We start from the raw sequence: 20,476 nt of genomic DNA on the forward strand, positions 1-20,476 counted from the left end.
GTATGATCACTCATCTAGAGCCAGACACGATGGAGTGTGAAGCCAAATTGACCTTAGGAAGCATCACTATGAACAAACATAGTGGAGGTGATGGAATTCCAGCTGAGCTATTTCAAATCCTAAAAGATGATGCTTGAAAATGCTGCACTCAATATGCCAGCAAATGTGGAAAAGTCAGCAGTGGCCACAGGACTGGAAAATGACAGTTTTCACTCCAATCCCAAAGAAGGGCAATGACAAAGAATGTTCACACAGTTGCACTCATTTCACCTGCTAGCAAGGTAATGCTCAAAATCCTTCAAACCAGGCTTTAATAGTACATTAACTGAGAACTTCAGATGTTCAAGCTGGATTTAGAAAAGGCAGAGGATCCAGAGATCAAATTGCCAACATCCATTGGATCTTAGAAAAAGCAAGGGAATTCCACTAAAACGTCTACTTCTGCTTCACTGACTGTGGTAAATCCTTTGTGTGGATCACAACAAACTGTGGAAAATTCTTACAGATGGGAATACCAGACCACCTTACTTGTCTTCTGAGAAACCTGAATGCAGGTCAAGAAGCAACAGTTAGAACCGGACATGGAGTAACGGACTGGTTCCAAATTGGGAAAGGAGTACGTCAAAGCTGTATATTGTCATTCTGCTTATTCAACTTATATGCAGAGTACATCATGCAAAATGCTAGGCTGGATGAAGCACAAGCTGGAATCAAGACTGCCAGGAGAAATATCAATAACCTCAGATATGCAGATGACACCACCCTAATGGCAGAAAGTGAGGAGGAACTAAAGAGCCACTTCATGAAGGTGAGAGAGTGAAAAAGCTGGCTTAATTTTCGACATTCAAAAAAACTAAGCTCATAGCATACAGTCCCATCACTTCATGGCAAATAGATGGGGAAACAATGGAAACAGTGAGATACTTTATTTTCTTGGGCTCCAAAGTCATTGCAGACAGTCATGAAATTAAAAGATGCCTGTTCCTTGGAAGAAAAGCTATGACAAACCTAGACAGCATCTTAAAAAGCAAAGACATCACTTTGCTGACTAAGGTCTGTCTGGTCAAAGCTATGGTTTTTCTAGTAGACATGTATGGATGTGAGAGTTAGACCATAAAGAAAGCTGAAGTCTGAAGAATTGATGCTTTTGAACTGTGGTGTTGGACAAGACTCTTGAGAGTCCCTTGGACAGCAAGGAGGTCAAACCAGTCAATCCTAAAGAAAACCAACCCTGAATATTCATTGGAAGGACTGATGCTGAAGCTGAAGCTCCAATACTTGGGACACCGATGTGAAAGGCTGACTCACTGGAAAAAATTCTGATGCTGGGAAAGATTGAGGGCAGGAGGAAAAGGGAGAATGAGATGATTGGAGTACATCATCGACTCAACGGATACGAGTTTGAACAAACTTCAGGAGCCAGTGAAAGAGGAGCCTGGTGTGCTGTAGTCCGTGGGGTCTCAGAGTCACAGGCCTGAGCGACTGAACATCAACAAAGTGACTTTTTAAGGTCCAAATAACGACACTGCCAGTTCTCAGGGCTCTCCATGGCTGTAATTTCCAGAACAACTGTCCGGGCCAGGACAACCTCTCTTCCTCGTGATTCCCATCCTCTGACAAGCTATCCTTTCCTGACAGGAGCCCTTTAGTTTGCAGTACAACTACGGCCGCCACTAGAAGTCACTGTTTGGCTGGACGCGATAGAAGATCTCACTCTGCTCAGCTGACTCGCAAGCCTTCTTGTAAACACAATAAGGACATCTGTTTTCCCAAGCAGCAGCGACAGTATCTTTAGACGGGTCCACTTAAGCCTCCTCTGGGTCCTTCATCAGACTTGAAGCCTTGACAACAACTCTCAGAACATATATGCCTTTGCTAAGTTCTGCCCGAAGAAGAATAAAGACAGTAATCCCAATTCACATAAGCACTGCGCTCCAGGTGCTGCTCTGTTTCACGTTTATTAATTCATTTAAAACTTTAAAAAGCCCTATGGTGGTGGTGGGTGGGAACCCATGCGGAGGTGGTTTCACCCAGCTAGTAAGTGGTTGGGCCAGGCTTCAAATCGAAACAGTTTGTCCATGTACTTAACCAGCATCCACCTGCACAGCTTTGCTCAAGTCCCATTTTAATCATACTTTCCCACATCAAGCCTGGAATCGCTGGCCTCTTTATAAGTACTCACACAGTGAAGTTTGAAACTGTCCAGTCTCTCAGCAGTGGACGCAGCTCACCCGCTGTGCCCTGGGAATGCATCCAACAGCCGCACTGATGCCCACACCTCAGCTCCGCCTGCCCTGGTGGCTGCAAGCTGGCCAGTCCTGGAATGGTGGCTCCCAGCGACCCTGTGGCCCCACTGCCACCCTGGCAGTGTCATGCCCAGAGAACCTGAGGCTGCCAGCTTCCTCCCTCTTGGCCCTTGCTTCCCAGAAGCAGTAGCTGCTTGCTTTGGAAGCTGCTTCAGATTAAGCCCCCCCAAAAAGGTACCTGAAAAGGTCTGCGATCCACTTTTCCTTTTTTGTAGTGCATGGTGGGAAGGGTATAGGTTCTCCATTTGAAGCCTGTTGGTCTTGCTCTGGGCTGAGTGGCCTTGGATAGCATTGCTTAACTCTTCTGAGCTGTGAGTTTCCTCATCTGTGGGTAGACAGAACATTTCCTTGGATGTTGTAAGTGTTAATGATATACATAAAAGGCACTGGTAGGGGCTAGGAGGTGCCTGACAGATCTGGCTACTATCATTTCCTTAAACGCACAGCCCACCTCCCATGCATCAGAAAAGCTGACCCTGATATCATGGCCTCGGTCGAGTTCTCCTTTATCCCCAAACACTGGCGCCTCTTATTCCCTGTGTTATTTGTTGAGCAATGAAAACACTGGCAAGTGTCATTTCTTGTGCCTGGCCTAGTTCTCCAACTCGACTCCAATCAGAGTGGGGGCTGTCCTTTGTATACGCTGTAGATGCCTTGTCTTAACCAGGGACCCAAAACAGTGTCAGCACATGACTGTTGATGACAGAAACTACCTGAAGTCAGTTCATAAGTATTTATGGACTGTTTACCAAGTGTCAAGCAATGTTCCAGACTCTGGGAACAGAAAGTGAAAGTCACTCAGTTGTGTCTGACTCTGCGACCCCATGGACTGCAGCCTGCCAGGCTCCTCTGTCCATGGAAATCTCCAGGGTAGAATATTGGAGTGGGTAGCCATTCCCTTCTCCAGGGGATCTTTCCAACCCAGGGATTGAATCCAGGTCTCCCACATTGCAGGTGGATTCTTTACCAGCTGAACCACCAGGGAAGCTCCAGAGAGGGGATTAAAACCCAACCCTTCAACTGTAAATTGATACAGCCACTATGGAAGATAGTATGGAGATTCCTTAAAAAACTAGGAATAACAGTACCATATCACCCAACAATCCCTCTACTGGACATACATCCTGAGAAAACCATAATTGAAAAAGACACATGTACTCCAGTGTTCACTGCAGCACTATTTACAATAGCTAGGACATGGAAGCAACCTAGATGTCCATCGACAGATGAATGTGGTACATATGTAAAATGGAATATTACTCAGCCATAAAAAGGAACACATCTGAGTCAGTGCTATGAGGTGGATTAACCTAGAGCCTATTATTCAGTGTGAAGTAAGTCAGAAAAACAAATATCATATATTAACACATATACATGGAATCTAGAAAGATGGTACTGATGAACCTATTTGCAGGGCAGCCATGGAGATGCAGACATAGAGAACAGACTTATGGACACTGGGGCAGGGGAGAAAGAGTGAGGTGAATTGAGAGTAGCATGGAAACATATACATTACCATTTGGGATAACCAATGGGAATTTGCTGCATAACTCAGGGAACTCAAACCGGGGTTCTGTAACAACCTGGAGGGGTGGGATGGGAAGGGAGGTGGGGAGGAGGTCCAAGAGGAAGGGGACACATGTATACCTATGGCTGATCCATGCTGATGTATGGCAGAAACCAACACAATATTGTAAAGCAGTTATCCTTCAATTAAAAATAAAAGAGAATATCCCCTCCAAAGTAAACAATAAAAAAAGAAATTAAAAAACCCAGCCCATGCACTAAAGGAGCTCCTGCTATGGCTAAACTTCTGCAAAGGCCTGGAGCATCTTATATACGTTTCCAAGCATTCAGCTCCCAGGGAAGGACTTTCTTGGTCGAGGCAGTCTGGTTCACTGCATCTCAAACAGAGGTAAAAGTCACATCTACAGCCCAGAGCCCTTCACCCTGGAGAACACACAACAAGGCCTTTTGTGCCCCAGGACCTTGGGGGCCACTCTGGGCCTCACAAGAGTCAAGAGTTTCCTTAAAATCAGCCAGCAGCCCCTGGTCTCACGGGGGGTGGGGGTGGGGGGGGGGGGAGGGCGGGACGCAGGCCGGGGGCGGGGGCGGGGGGAAGAGATGGTAAAATCAGAGATCGTCGTGCTCTCCTTACCACGAGGGGGCAGTGTTGGACCGTGGACAGCAAAGAACTCAGTCAGAGATGGGTTCCCTGGTGACTCACTCCAGCAATGCATGATTTGTTCTTGGGTGGAGTGGAAAAAAAGGGAGAGAATGGATTGGAAAAAATGAAACCATCTGTTGAATGCGCAAGTTGCCACAGTCATGAGTTCAACCAATGTTCAACTGACTAAGTATTTTTAGTGCAAAGAAATAAGGTAATTTGAGGGTTTCAGAAAACAAGCACTGTCCAGGAACCAAAATGATAACTGAAGAAATACTATGTATTAGCAAACGCTTTACTCTTTCCTTTGCAAAATGACAGTCTTTTTTTTCCAGGAAAAGAAAGGCTTTCAGAAGTTAAACAGTTAACCAAATAACACTCCCCTCCCCCCACAATTGAATAAAAAATATCTGGGTTCAGAACTGGCAAGCAACCTCATTGTGGGCACTTCATAAATATTCATCAACGATGAAAATGTCGAGAGAGTGCAAAGGAACCGTTTTGTCATTTCGAGAACCCTTCTGAAATGCCAGCAATTGAAGCAAGACCTCCACTATCCTTGGCAAACCTTGAACAAGAAGAGCCCAGTTCAGCTGGTCACATGGGAAGGAACCAAATAAGGACAGTGGATGAATCTCCCTCCTGAAGTCTGGGGCTGTGACTGTCCTTACAAACAGCAGAGCAAACTGAAGTACTGGGTGGGATTTTTTAAACAACCACTCCCAAAACATCCAAGTCACTAGGATTCAGTGAACCCACTTTGTGGGGAAAAAAACCACCCGGTGTCCCCCTTCCCAGAACACGCAGGCAGCGCCTGTGAGCACACAGCTAAGGTCAGCGCAGGTCGTGATGGCGTGTCTATCACTTTACACTGTCCTGATCACGCTGTATCAACTGAGCTGAGGGACACGCAGAAAGAACAGGGTGAAACCAACACATTGGTATGCCGTCCAGTCAAGGTCTGTTTGTTTTGGCCCGGGAAACACCTGGCCTTGGCCCGTGTGATCTCGATAAACAGAGAGGACTACACCTCAGTAACCATCGCCTGGACTGCCTGAGATGGAGAAGCTGGGCTCTGGCGGAACTGTGGCAGTCAGGCTTGGAGACCTTCCATCAGAAAGCAGCCCCTAACACAGACCTCTTTCTGGTTCTGAGGAACACTCTCCATCTGCCGGCGGCTGACTCAGGCCAGAGTCGGGGTGGGGCAGCCGCAGCTTGGGTGTGGGCCTGGGCTATCTTAGGCCTGCAACAGAGCAGCCCTATTTCCTCACACCAGCCCTAGAGGGGGTCGGGGTGGCCGGGAGCTCCCTCCTCCCTGTCCCCCGAGGCTTTCCGGTTGTTCCAGGCTCCTCGGCACTGGGTGGAACGGAGTGGTGGTTGCTGTTCAGCTGCTCAGTTGTGTCCAACTCTTTGTGACCCCATGGACTGCAACACGCCAGGCTTCCCTGTCCTCCACTATCTGCCGGAGTATACTCAAACTCACATCCATTGAGTCATCCAACCATCTCATCCTCTGTCTTCCCCTTCTCCTGCCTTCAATCTTTCCCAGCATCAGGGTATTTTCTAATGGGGGTGGGGGTGGGGTCTGAGGCTAAAGCCATGATATGAGGGGCAGTAGGAGCCGAAGCCTCTCTCTTGGACTCAAACCCGCAGCCAACATAGTGGCGTCTTGGTGTGCAGGCTGGGCCCCAGAGAACCAAGGCACCAGCCACGCTTGCAGCCCTCTGACCCCTGCCTTGCAGACACAGCTCTATTTCTAGCACTCCTCTCCCCTCCCTATTGCCACCCACCTTGTCAAAACCCTCCCTTTCATTCATCCCTGTAGACACTGTGCAAAGCAGACCTTGGCTGAGAGAGGTGGGCTGTGGCCCCCTCCTCACAAACCCGGAAGGCCAGGAAGGAAAAGAGCATTAACCAAGTTCGTGCTTTATTCCAGAAGCTTAGGACACAGGATCTCTCTCAGTCCTGGCCTCTCACCTCGGCGGAAGCCCGCATCATTCCCATAACAACCAGCTGAGAGCACGGCAGCCCCCACCTGTGCTCAAAGTCCAGCTCTGTCGTGACCCCAGGCAGTGATGTAACCTCTGGGCCGCCTCACCGGGAAGCATGAATTGGGCCACTGTGAGCAGGGGAGGAGTGAACTTATGTGAAAAGCGCTGAGAGCATTAGCTTTACGTATTATTAGCTCTACATGTTAAAGACGAGGAAACAGAGGCCAGTGATCAGGTGTCAAGTGCAGAGTCCGGTGGGCTCCACGCAAATGCTCCCCCTAATTTCATGCGGTTTCTCTTAAACACTGTGAATTGTGGTCCCCTCCCAGAGATGGTTACACTGAGCCTGACCAGCGTGTGTGGAGGAGAACAGGGACAGCCAGGGTGCATCCCCTGCTCGGGGCATGAAGGCCCCGCCTGCTGTCGAGGGGCTGGCCCCGGATGCTCCTTTTCCTCTTCTTGGACAGAATTATGACTCTAACCACCTCACCTCCATCGCTACCCTAAAATCTGAATCGTTTTCCCTGAAAATATGGCAGAGGTGGAATTTAAACCCAAGCCTGCCCAGTCTCTCCATTCTTATCTTGGTCAGCTGCCCACTGTGGCCCGGATGTCTGTGGCAGACAAACGAGGCCACAGGGTTTGACACAAGGGCGATGTGGCCTCCACATGCGCAGTGGAGGAAGGGAACAGGAAACCGGGATGAAAGCCAAGGCTGGGGGGTGGGGGCGCATGGATGCACAGCTAAGTCATCTAATTGCTCAGTTTATAGATCCAGTCAACTGGGAGATGGTCCGCACTCATCTAACATGCCATAGGGGGCTCCCTTCAGCCCCAAAGCAGAAAGGCATCCAGAGGTGTCTTGCATCAGGCACACTGTGGTCTCAAGGGTAGGCAGCATTTTTCGGGAGCTTATCTCATGCTCTGAGTCGATACTCTCCCAATTAGTTTTGTGATCCTTGCCAAATCTCTCAGCCTCTCTGAACCTCAGTTTATTAATGCATAAAGCCTGCCATATAATCCCTATCTCACAGGGATTTCCGATGGTTATGTAATTTGACATATGCAAAAATGGCTAGGAGCTGGCATGTAAGAGATAGTTTATGAAATGTGTTTTCCTAGCCTGTAGGAGAACCCACATACAATCTGAGTTTTACTCCAGAGATGAAAGACCTGGAAGAAGGCTTCCTGCATACCTGCTGGAATGTTCATGCCTCATATGGGTAAGAAAGCAAGTCTTTGTGTCACTCCACTTGCCATACCACTGTGGGTATCGCAAGCCCTTCTCAGCAAACCAGGCACCTATGATGGGGTGTCCACTGCCCTCCTGGGTCCCCAAGGCCTCTGTGACGAAGCTGCCCACCTGCCTCTCCACGCTTTTCAGCGTTGTGCTCACCGTACTGACAACATTCATCTCAGTTCTGCCCATCATCCTGCCTGTTTAGGATGGGGAGAGAACATGGGGCCAGAGGGGACCGTGGAGGGAAGCCTCCAGAAGGCCCATGGCCTTTCATTCCTGTCCCAAGGCTGGGAGGCCAAGTCTAAAAAGCTCCTCAGAGAGGCCTGGGAAGGGGCCAGGGAGGGGCGTGCAGAGCTCTCTGGAATGTCCAAGGCTCTCAAGGAATCTGTCAGATGAGAAGGGAAAAGGAAAGTGGTAACCAGGTCAAAGGACATGAGTTTTCAGATGATTATTCATCACAACTAGAGGATGACCAACCGTTGACTAGATTACTAATCCCACAGGTGTGGAGGGAAAAGGCTTGTTGGGTTTTTTGCAGTTTCCCTCCCCACCATGCAAGGGTGGGGGCCAGCACTCAAAGGTGGGGGGTGTCAGGGGGTGGGGGAGTTGGGGGGATTGTAGCCAGAATCTTCCGGCTCAAGCTATGGTTCCCCTCTCACCAGCATGTGACCCTTTAGGCCCCAAATTCCTCATCTGAAAATAGGGGCAGTTGCCACCTGGGGCTGCACTGTGAGAACATTTCTCATAAAGAGGGAACGCAGCCGTTATTGTTAATATGCAGGAGGCCTAATTTCTCTCCAAGCCAACTAGTGCTGTCTCAGTATCAGCAAAGAGAAAGGTAGCTATTTATCAAGGCATTTTGTAATCTTTGGGGATTTTAAAAGGCTTTTTAAAGGCTGAAGAAAAGCAGCCAAATTGCTTCAGTTTCTCCATCTGTTCCTCCATGTTATCTCTATCATCTTGGGGGAAAACATGGGCCCTTTGGGGTAAGGCCTTGGCAGGTGGCCACCATCACGCCCCCAGGCAGGCCTCCCCACAGGCTTGGAGGGGTAGCCAGCTAGCGGGTAGCCGCCCAAGGAAGGGTGAGCTCAAACAGGCCACCTGAGACCTTGGGTCCAGGGCTGCCTTGTACTCTTTTGCCCTCATGGGCCACTGCCTCCATTAAAACAATATTTTAAAATATATTTTATGACTGCACTGGTATAAAAGTAGCTCAGATCCACCGCTGGGTTATTACATATTCATCCTTAATTTCTCTGATGGTTTTGAGAAAATCAAAATATAATTGGAAATAGGTGAATTACGAGGAGCGGTTTGGCCTCTAGGGGGCAGCACGAGCTCACCAGATGCTTACGTGACCCGGGGTGGCGGGTAAACCGTGGGTGAGCACTCAGCAGCGACTCCCACCGCTGACTCACAAAGACCTTTTGCTTCTCCCAGCGCCTTCTCGGAGAGGGCTGTGTTAGCGCCTCTCATCCTCAGCCCAGGAAGCTGACGGGCGGAGCGGGAGTTACTGCCCCACTCAGGGCAGAGAGGCTCACCCTGGGAGGCGCAGGGCCGTGCGGGGTCACACGGTGGCAGAGGCGGGGTCCGACCAGAATTTCCTGGCTCCTCCTGCCGTAGTCTCCCTCGGAGCCTCAGCAGGCAGGATGCTCCGAAGCCCCGAGAAGTTGGTGATGTCGGCTCAACCCTGCCGCGTCTCCCATCCCAACACTGGCAGGCAGGGAGCAGCCGCCCCCGTCCCTTCTCGGCACCCCTCCCCCCACATGCCTTTGTTCACTCTGCCTACCCACCCCCCGCCCCAACACCCCACTACCCCGAGTCTGGCAGGTGGGAGAAGTTCCCTCTGCTCCCCGAGAACTGAGCCGGACATCAAAGGCGCACAAAGGGGACAGGACGAACCCGGTGCGGCACAGGGGTGGGGGGTGTGGCTGGCGGGCCTGGGCCAGGAGGCACAGCAAAAAAGACCAGAAACAAAATCAACAGAACAGCAGGCGGGAGATGATCTGATCTCTAGGCAGGCTTTTCTACCTCCCGGGGGGAACACCGGGCACATGGCTGGTGGGAACAATAGGCCTTTCTTTCTTCCCTCCCCAGCTGAGCATGCAAGCTCTGGGGAAGAGAAGAGGGGGGAGAGGGAGACCTCTCTCCCTGAGGGTCCCCCTGCGTAGGGCCTGGACCCCTGAGGAAGCTAGTTTACAACACACATAATTGATGTTCTTTCCTTCTGTAGAGGTGAGGGGGGTGCCTAAACCCATGACAGAAATAAACTGCTTTGCCTTGCTGGATGAGCAAAAAAAGTTGCTCATTTTTTAAAGGGGAAACATGAGATGCCAGCTGACTGAAATGGATATGGCAAAAGGGCAACCCTGTTCTCTTTCAGAGAGCACCTGTTTGGTTCAAAGGGGCCAAGAAGATTCTGGAACCTTGGCAAAGTGTGGCTGGACTTTAGGCAGGGGGACAAGGCCTTCCGCAGAGACCCTGGGGGGTGTACGGGGGGTAGGGGTGGGGGTAGGGGCCCTGGATGTCCCTCTGCAGGTCAGAGGTGACATCTGCCACAGAACAGCCCGCCCTCAGCATCACCTCACAGGCAGGAGTCTGTCTCATCTCTCACACACAGTGACCCCAGCGCCCGTCTGGTTAGGCAGGTCCAGTTAGAAAGCAGGAATGACAGGCTTGTCATGTGGATGGAGAATAAGCCACAGCTCAGTTTCTGGTCTCCATTGTCACCCCTCTGACCCCCCAGGAGATTGGCATGACGAGGGGACAGTCTAGTCAAGGTTGGGAGAGCAGGACTGATGACAGGAAAGGAACAGGACCCTCGGCAGAATGCCTGGTTGTGGAGGCTGTGGCTAGGGACCTTCCTGGTAGGGGGACAGACAGGAGATCAAGAGCCACAGGGAGAACTCATCTAAGGAAGGTCTGCACTTGGGGGTAGCCGCGGCTTTGCCCAGGCCAAGCCGGACTCACCATATTCAGGAATTCTGTGACACAGGATGACTCACTTCCACAACCAAAGGGGACTTTCAGGAGATCTATTCTTTTTTTTTTTTTAGCTTTTTATTTTGTATTAGGGTATAGCCGATAAACAACGCTGTGACAGTTTCAGGTGAACAGCGAAGGGACTCAGCCATAGATATACATGTTATCCATTCTTCCCCTCGCATCCAGGCTGCCATGTAACGTTAGGCAGAGTTCCCTGTGCTATACAGTAGGTCCTTGGTGGTCTGAATGCTCTAGTTTGATCCCCGCGAATTGCTGCTGAAAGGGGCTTTGGAGGAAATATCCTTAAACCCCTGTGTGGCCCAAAGGGACAGTGTGACTTGCTGAATGCCCCACAGCTGCTCAGAGGACAGGAATGGGAAGCCCTGGTTCCCTGATCTATGGTCTAGAGCTCCTGCTGGTAGATGACCTTGACAATGGAAAACGTAGGTGGTCTCGAGGAGTCCTGAGGACCTGGGGTGACTGAAGCCCAGGGCTGAGGATACAAAGTGGACTTTGATTTTAAGGTCAGACCAGAAAGGGAGGTAAGCCACCAAAATGGGGTAATTTATCAGAGTAGCTAGAAAGCCAAAACATGGCCAGCTGGAGGTCACCTGACAGGGAAGGACATCTGTGAAATGATGTCTAAGGTCCCATCCATCTCCGGTGTTTGGAGACCTGCTCTTCTAGGAGCCTGAGGCTCCAGGGAGATCAGAGGTAGTCAGTGTGCAAGGAGCAGACCCGGGAGGGCCATGACTCATCCCTAGTCATCCCTGGACCCCTGGGGCAGCCCTGAGTCAGCAGCCATTTCTGAGATGGTCACCATCTCCGGAGGCCTTTGATGGTGACTCAGCAGAAAGGGACAGGCTGAGGCACCACCTTCCCCTGGGGTGGCCTGTCAGCTGGAACCTCCCATCTGGGCCTGCTGGGTCCCTCCTGTGTCTCTGGGAGAGCAGAGTGCTGGCTTCCTCCCAGGATCCCACCCCACGGCCTCTGAGAGTCTCTGGGGCCCCAGGCAGGGGTGCAGTACCACGGGACCCCCCCTCCCTGCCCCCGTGCACTAGGACCACATCATTTTGGCTTCTTTGAGTTAAGCAGCTAGATTTCTTCAAAAGCTTATTTTGCCAAAGAAAAGAGGAGCATAGGGTTTAGATTTGGAAGACGCTTTAGAGAACAGTCACCTCTGTAATCTCACAGATAAAGAAACTGAAGTGTGGATTGATGGTGTGATTTTCCCGAGAATACCCAGAGCTTATTTTCTCGAGGCCATCATTTCGCCTGGTTAACCAGTAGGGCAGGCTGAGAGGTCTTCTGAGAAAGGAACACAGCGCCAGCTCACGTGCCTGGGCTTGTCCTGTGGACAGCAGAATCACACCCCTGCCCCTGTTCCCCGGATGTCCAGCCTTCGGTCCCTGGAACCTGTTAATAGATCACCTTATACAGCAAATGGAACTTTGCAGACATGATAACATTCAGGGTCTTGAGGTGAAGGCACATTCTGGATTATCTGGGTTGGTAAACCTATCGACCCAGGAATCCTTGTAAGTGAAAGACGGAGGAAGGAGAGGCAGAGAGTCAGGGGGGAAAGGTTGAGGTCCAAGGAGCTCAGGTTCTAGGAGCTAGGAAAGGAAGGAAACAGATTCCTCCCTGGAGCACCCAGAAGGAATCAGTCTGCCTGCTCCTTGATTTTAGCCCAGTGAAACCCATTTCAGACTTCTGACCTCCAGAACGCCACGATAATAAACCTGTGCTGCTATAACAAGTTGGCCGTAATTCGTTACAGCAGCAGTGGGTAAGTGACACATATCTCCTTCCTGCTGCATCCCACCACAATTCAGTTGGTGGTTTTAAAGAATATGTTTGAAAACTAATTTGCCACCCCTTGATTTCCACTTAATGAGATACAAACATAAGCTACTTAGGAAGATGATGGTAAAAATACTGAGGTATTTTACCAAGGTAAAAAATACCTTTCTTCAATAATGAGAGTTGTACATACTTGAACAAGTTGGACTCAGTTGGATATAAAAAATAATAAAAGGTAATAGTAGCTGCTGCTATGGACAGGTGTGCTGTGCTTAGTCGCTCAGTAGTGTCCTACTCTTTGCAGCCCCATGGACTGTAGCCCGCCAGGCTCTTCTGTCCATGGGGATTCTCCAGGCAAGAATACTGCAGTGGGTAGCCATTTTCTTCTCCAGAGGATCTTCCCAACCCAGGAATCGAACCCCGGTCTCCCACATTGCAGGCAGATTCTTTACCTGTCTGAGCCACCAGGGAAGCCCAGGTGATATGTACAGGTAGGTGAGAGCTGATTATTCCTTCACAATCTGCTATTAGGTTATCATGAAATCTCTCTCTCTGCACAAAAGACTAACTTAAGGGAAACATCATGGTGTTGCAGAGGTAAGATTCAAATAAACTATAGGTTTGGCCATGAGACAACCAGATTGCTCTGAGCCAACTGCTAGCCACAGGACCATGTAGGGATCAAGCCTCAGGTGTGAGACTTCCCTGGTGGTCCAGTGGTTAAGAATCCGCCCGCCAATGCAGGGGACGTGAGGTCAATTCCTGGTCTGGGAAGATGCCACATGCCTCAGAGCAACTAAGCCCACACGCCACAAATAGAGAAGCCTACGTACCACAACTACTGAAGTCTGCACACCACAGAGCCTGCATGCCGCAACTACTGAGCCCACAAGCCTAGAGCCTGTGCTCCACGACAAAAGAAGCCAGTGCGAGGAGAAGCCCATACCCCTGAAGGAAGAGTAGCCCCTGCTCCCCTCGATCAGAGAAAGCCTGAGTGCAGCAATGAAGACCCAGCACAGCCTAAAATTAACAAATGATTAAAAAAAAGAAATCTCTGGTGTATATTAGGCTAGAAGCTGTAGGCCCCTAGCTCCACACTAAGTTCATCCTAGTGTGAGGAGAGTTGCAAATATTTGGCCAACCCACGTAACTCGAATCCTATTAACTTCACAAAATTAAATCCATTTTACGTACTTCTTATGCGGCCGACTCATTAGAAAAGACCCTGATGCTGGGAAAGACTGAAGGCAGGAAGAGAAGGGGATGACAGAGGATGAGATGGTTGGATGGCATCACAGACTCGATGGACATGAGTTTGAGCAAACTCTGGGAGATGGTGAAGGACAAGGAAGCCTGGCGTGCTGTAGTTTGTGGTGTTGCAGAGTTGGACATTACTTAGCAACCGAACAACAACAATGCTAATGAGCAGAGCCTCTGATACTGTTCAAAGATAGGGATAACTGTATATCCTGTGGTAGCTGCCTCTGGAATGTGGGCAAGTGTACATCTTCACACACACAGTGCCACCCCATCTGGGCTGAAGCATTTCAGTGTATATCACAGACACTGTGACAGGCTCCGGCCCTCAACACCTGGGGACACAGGTCAGGCTCCGCTGAGAAGCCTCTCCCCCATTCTGTCCCAGTCCCATCATGGTGCGGGGCCAAACAGCTTCCACCGCTCTGCTTGGATCAGCCAGGAGACAGGATGTCTGTCTCCCCTCCTGGGAGGTGCCCCACCTGGTCCCAGTGGTTCTCTGGCAACTCTCTCCACTTGGCTTGAGGTTGACAGTTACGTTCTCAGCATACTAACAACTCACCTCTCCGTCTTCCTCATCAACCCACCTCTTCTCCCCACACCACAAGGTGATGGGCTCAGCGTCACTGGGCTCCTTTTTCTGGGTTGCTGCATAGCATGTTCTGTGTGGATGGTCTCCTGCCCTCCATAGCTTGTGGAGTGGCTGATAGTACCCCATGTCCTTAGCTTTAAGGGATCATCTGAGATTCTGCAGCAAGAGAAAAAGCCCCCCTTAACATCCTGCTACAGAGCAACAGAAGTTGTCACGTTTTCCTTTTCACCTCGATTGCCAAGGCTGCATTCCATACCTGCCTGTTCTAACTTCTCCTGGATCTAGATCTCAGAAACCCCTGGACCCATCTATCCCCCTGCCTTCTTCCCCCTCCCTCCCTGCTAACTCATTCATGCCTTCTCTCTTCTGCTCCCCTGCCTTGTTCTTTTGCCCTTCCTTTAATGATTCTGTTGCTCATTCACCTGTGAAACTGAGGCAGCGTTATCTAGAATGAATGAGTTGTTTAAAAAAAGTATAAAGTTTTACTACAACTTTCCCAGTGGATGGCTCCATGAAGCATGAGGAAACATGAGTGTTGTCCCCATGAGAAATTACACCAAAGACGCACAGATGGCATCTGTTTCTCTAGAAGTGACAGTGGCCTTTCTCTTTCAATCAGATGATGAAAGATTTATTGTACGACATTGGAGAGACATCTTCTGATCACAAGTTCCACAGAATCTGGATAAACACTGAAGGCAAATGTTTAATGCAAACATTTCTCATTTTCAAGAGAGACTAATGATGACTGAAGGAGCAGGAACAAGACACGGGTGCCAAGGGATGATGCTCTGGGAGTTGCTCTATAAGGAAAAGAGGGAAATAGACATCCATGCCTCTGAGAGTGTCAGAGCATCATGTCAGGCATCAGAACAGAGTCATACAGAGTCACTGGAAGGGACAGAGTAGCTCTATCCTGCAATATCCACCTAAAACCTTCAGAAGTGTGTTAATACCAGACTGCACTGATTATGGGAGAAGGAGCAGGAGGATGGGAGCACGCCTCAGTGCCCAGGAGAGGGGAGGCAGTCTTAGTGTCCACAGGCTTAGGGCAGGGCTACTCTGATAGGAAGTGAGGGGCTATAGCCAAAGGACTCCGGGTTATGTGGGTTTAGAGGAATTTAGTATTTTTGGTTCATGGTTTCATGACCCACATCATGAAATGTACAAATGGGGCTATTTTAGCTTGATGTCCTTTGACATTTAACCAGACTTCTGGTGGGGGGCTGGCTTTCCCTGGAGCTGGGAGAGGATGGGCCAATGGAGTCACAGCTTAGGAATCCTTAGTACATAAGGATTCTCATGTACTAGGGGTTCATTCAGTGTAAACAAGCATATAGATCCTCTAGGTCAGCCTACGTCTCCAGGCCTTGTACTTAGGACAGTGAGGTGGTCTCAAGCATTGCCTTCCCTTGGAGCAATGGCTCTCAGACCTTCATGGATGTCAGATCACCTAGAGGACCTGTTTTGCTGAGCTCTAGTCTCCAAGAATCTGGTTCAGTAGGTCTGGGGTGGGGGCCCGGGAATCTGTGTTTTCAACAAGCAAGCTCCAAGGTTATACTGAGCTGTGGGTCCAGGAACCATACTTTGAGAACCACTAAGAATCTTCCCCCTACTCAGGTTACTCCCTAGATCAACTGAATCAGAATTTCTAGGGGTGGGAGACAGGCATCAATACTTTAAAACCTCCCTGGGCTGTTCCAAAGATGACCCCGCTATCAAGAGCTACCATTCCAAGTGAATGATTTCGTAATAGAGACAGACAGAAAAACACCATCATGACCTTCTCTAGTGGCACAGTTGGATAGGAATCCACCTGCCAATGCAGGGGACACGGGTTTGATCCCTGGTTGGGGAAGATCCCACTTGTTTCAGAGCAACTGAGTCCATGTGCCACAACTATTAAGCCAGTGCCATACAGTGCACGAGCCACAACTACTGAAACCCACGTGCCTGTGACCCGCAGAGAGAGAGAGAAGCCACCGCAATGAGAAGCCTGTGCATCACAACGAAGAGCAGCCCCTGCTCACCACAACTGGAGAAAGATCACGAAAAGCAACACAGACCCAGTGTAGCCAAAACAAACAAACAAAAAAAAAAAACCACCACCATCATTTGGGCAAAAAAGCAGCAATAAAACACTGGGGTATATATAACTGGAGAGTGATAATTAACACCTGTGGAAGACTGACACTGTGCCAGGGTTAACGTGCTTCTCACAACAACTCTCCCCATTTTGTAGATGTATGAAACAGGCGGGGGTGAGGTTAAGTCATCTGCCCAGGGTCATGCCCCTGGTGACACTCCTGGGTTTTGAACCCAGCCACCCTGGTCTCAGAGTCCCTGCCTGAGGCCTGTGTCCTCAGTCCATGATGGTTTATTCACAGCCTTGTTCTCTGTGAGCAGAATTTACAGTGAATGTGGAATGAGCCCCAGCATCTATCAAACTGGGTTGGACTCCACAACTCAGCCCTTAATAGCAATGTAACTTGAGGAAGTCCTTTAGCCCCTCTGAGTCTGCTTTCTCATCTGGAAGATGGGTATAAACGTGCCTCCCTCAGAGGCCTGCTGCTGCTAAGTTGCTTCAGTCCGACTCTATGCGACCCTATAGATGGCAGCCCACCAGGCTCCGCCGTCCCTGGGATTCTCAAGGCAAGAACATTGGAGTGGGTTGCCATTTCCTTCTCCAGTGCATGAAAGTGAAAAGTGAACGTGAAGTCGCTCAGTCGTGTCCGACTCTTCGAGACCCCACGGACTGCAGCCCACCAGGCTCCTGCATCCATGGGATTTTCCAGGCAAGAGTACTGGAGTGGGGTGCCATCGCCTTCTCCGCAGAGGCCTGCAGGGAAGGTTAAAAAAAAACCCAAACTGCTCAGTACTCAGCATACACTGCACCTGGCACACAGCTGAGCTTCAAGAGACATTATTCTCTTCCCCTTCTCCAGCAGCCCTTCCTCTAAGGGTCCTCAGAATCCTGAACAAGTTTTTCCCTGTGGCTTCCTGAGTGCCTTTGCTAATACTCCTCTCCTCACAACTGGCAGATACCTCTGGACTGAACAAATACATTCTAGGGAAATGAGAAAGTTTTCCTGCGGTATGGAAGGAAGCACAGATGTCAGGCTTTCTTGAACAATGAGTTGAGCACTCGAGACCCTTAAATGAAGGAAATTTGTGCTAACACTTGAGGGGAAATAAGAAATGACTCATGAGCTGTGGTGTCCCAGCACAGCCCAGACAGCTGCATGCACCCAGGGCCCCGGTGTCGGGTGGGGCCCCCACAGCTGCAAGGTGTGCTGCGTGTCAGTCGCTACTAATAAAAAATAGGGAAGCTTGTGAGTGACTCAATAAACAATAATCCAGCAGAGAATGACGCTCTGAGATTCCTGGCAGTGAAGGCAAAAAGAACTGTAGGTTGCATTCTGTGGCTTTCATTAATTGATAAAAGAAAGCACAACCAAACTTTCTTTAGGACTAAAGTTCAGGTGGAAATTATTTACAAGGGTTTTATATATTAAGCAACATAACGAATGTCTATGGCAGTCTATGGGGTCACAGAGTCGAACACAGCAGTGACTGAACAACAATGGCAGATTCACAGAGAATTTTAAGTTGTTCTTCACCTGACCATTTCTTAAAATGGCACTGGATAAAATCTTAGGGGTCTGATATTAAACAAGCTGAGAACATCTCTGTTGAGGAATAGAGGTAATCTAATCCAGGAAGAGAACTTTTTGATTCCAGAGAATGAAACATTTAGAGAATTGCCAAGCATCTTACATATTACTGTTATTGACTGTCTTGGCAACATCTAGCTCCCTTTTTAAATGCAAAGATAAACATTATTTGAGAGCAGCATTACAATAGCTCTTTAATAAGAGTATGTTTAATATGTTTAATGATGAACAATCTGACATGTTTGCAAGATATCCAAAATGCAGTGTGTGGAAGGAAAGAGAAGTACAGATTCATGCTTCTATCTGGACAAGAGGTGTTGAGGTGAAAGGCATTTGTGTAAATTCCAAATAGATTTTCAAATCTAGAAAATCAAAACCTGTTAAGTGTGGAGTAAGTCCTATTTTGAACAAAAGCTTGCCTTGGTTTGAACAAAGGCAGCAGAAAGGGGACCTGTTTTGAATTCAAAAGAATAGGAAGAAACAGAAAAACAAGAATCACCATAGTCTTCCTAAAAGTATTCAGTCAGTCAGTCAGTTCAGTCGCTCAGTCGTGTCCGACTCTTTGCGACCCCATGAATCACAGCACGCCAGGCCTCCCTGTCTATCACCAACTACTGGAGTTCACTCAGACTCATGTCCATCGAGTCAGTGATGCCATCCAGCCATCTCATCCTCTGTCGTCCCCTTCTCCTGCCCCCAATCCCTCCCAGCATCAGAGTCTTTTCCAATGAGTCAACTCTTCCAATGAGGTGGCCAAAATATTGGAGTTTCAGCTTTAGCATGAGTCCTTCCAAAGAAATCCCAGGGCTGATCTCCTTCAGAATGGACTGGTTAGATCTCCTTGCAATCCAAGGGACTCTCAAGAGTCTTCTCCAAGACCACAGTTCAAAAGCATCAATTCTTTGGTGCTCAGCTTTCTTCACAGTCCAACTCTCACATCCATACATAACCACTGGAAAAACCATAGCTTTGACTAGACAGATCTTTGTTGGCAAAGTAATGTCTCTGCTCTTCAATATGCTATCTAGGTTGGTCATAACTTTTCTTCCCTAAAAGTATTACTACTATCATTAATACATCATAGCATTAAATGTATTATTAGCTTCTTAAACATAAAGAGGGCTTTCCTCTTGTTAAAATACACTAGATGGTGGCTGAATTGTGGCCCAGGACATCTTTCATCTTACAAAACTTAGCCTAAGGGAGCTGTAGGAACCTTCAGAGTCTACAGCAAGATCCTGGGGCTCAGCCCAAGTCACAGCATCCCCGGACCGCCCACCCCCACCCCCCGCAAGGGACCCCTTGGAACTTGGACTGACTGGTCGCATGCTCGGCCACCACCTGCAGTCTTGCAGCTGCTGGTCGATTGCTGAGCAAACACGGGCGATTTGCAAAAAAGTACAAGGTTCAGTTTGTCAGAGAGGGAAAACCAGACACCTAAACATAGACGCACAGGCAAGAGGGGCCCACGACAAGCTAGCCAAGGTCAAGGCCCGCCTGGGCCGTAGGGGCGAGGCATGAACGCACCCTCGAGCCCCAGCTCACCACGCACATGCCCCAGCCTGTGGCGGGCTCCTGCCCTCGGGGCCTACCTTGCTGCTGTCGAGCTGATAAAGTCGAAAGTCCCAGCCGGCAGGGGGAACCTGGTACAAAGCCGCGGTCCTCCCGGCAGGCTGGGAGGTGTTGGTGGCAGCGGAGGACCGGGCTTGGGGTTTCAGCCGCGCCCTCCTGCTGCCGCGGAGACACCCAGCGAGTCCCCTCCTCTGTGAAATGGGGCCAAGCTCAGCATTACGCGTCCTAACCGCGTCAGGGGCTATGAGAATACTTAGAAAATAGCGCCTTGATTGTTCTAAATTAACTCACCTGTGAATCCCACATCCTTCTTGACAGCCTTCCTGGATTAGAGCTGATTTTGGCCAATGGGTTTTCTGTTTTCTCTTCCTTCATATTGACTTAAATTTTAAATGTATCTTTTTTTTCCTACACCTAAAGAACTATCTGACCTGTGATTTCCTGTTTCTACCCTGCTGTTTATAAATCTTATGTCCACATCAGCCTATGGGCCAAGGGCCAACTATAACACTTTACAGAACCACTATTTTATTCTTTTCTCCAAACATTTAGAATTGGGTTGAATGGTGAAAACAATTTCAGGTACTTCAGTCTTTGCCTGAGGAGTTGTTGTTTAGTCACTAAGCGGTGTCGGACTCTTTTGCGACCCATGGACTGTAGTCCACCAGGCTCCGTTCTCCATGGAATTTCCCAGGCAAGAATACTGGAGTGGGTTGCCATTTCCTTCTCCAGGGGATCTTCCTGACCCAGGGATTGAACCCGCATCTCCTGCATTGCAGGCAGATTCTTTATCATCCGAGCCACAGGGGCTTCCCTTTGTCTGAGTATTTTACTTTTTCCTATGTATAATAATAAGTACATGGAAGTGAGCAGGACCCTATGGGGCCTT

General features: G+C 49.3%; 1 long non-coding RNA gene across 1 annotated transcript; it reads right to left on the bottom strand.

Moving 5' to 3' along the window:
- Positions 1 to 1,919: 1,919 nt before the first annotated feature.
- LOC112585772 lies at positions 1,920 to 20,248 on the bottom strand. The gene is made up of 4 exons (XR_006552107.2): positions 19,608 to 20,248; positions 4,465 to 4,554; positions 2,485 to 2,631; positions 1,920 to 2,241 (listed from the first exon to the last, which is right to left on the bottom strand). It is a non-coding gene; the product is annotated as an uncharacterized LOC112585772 (long non-coding RNA).
- Positions 20,249 to 20,476: the final 228 nt, after the last annotated feature.

Source organism: Bubalus bubalis, chromosome 1 (assembly GCF_019923935.1).
Source record: "Bubalus bubalis isolate 160015118507 breed Murrah chromosome 1, NDDB_SH_1, whole genome shotgun sequence".
Lineage (NCBI taxonomy): Eukaryota > Metazoa > Chordata > Mammalia > Artiodactyla > Bovidae > Bubalus > Bubalus bubalis.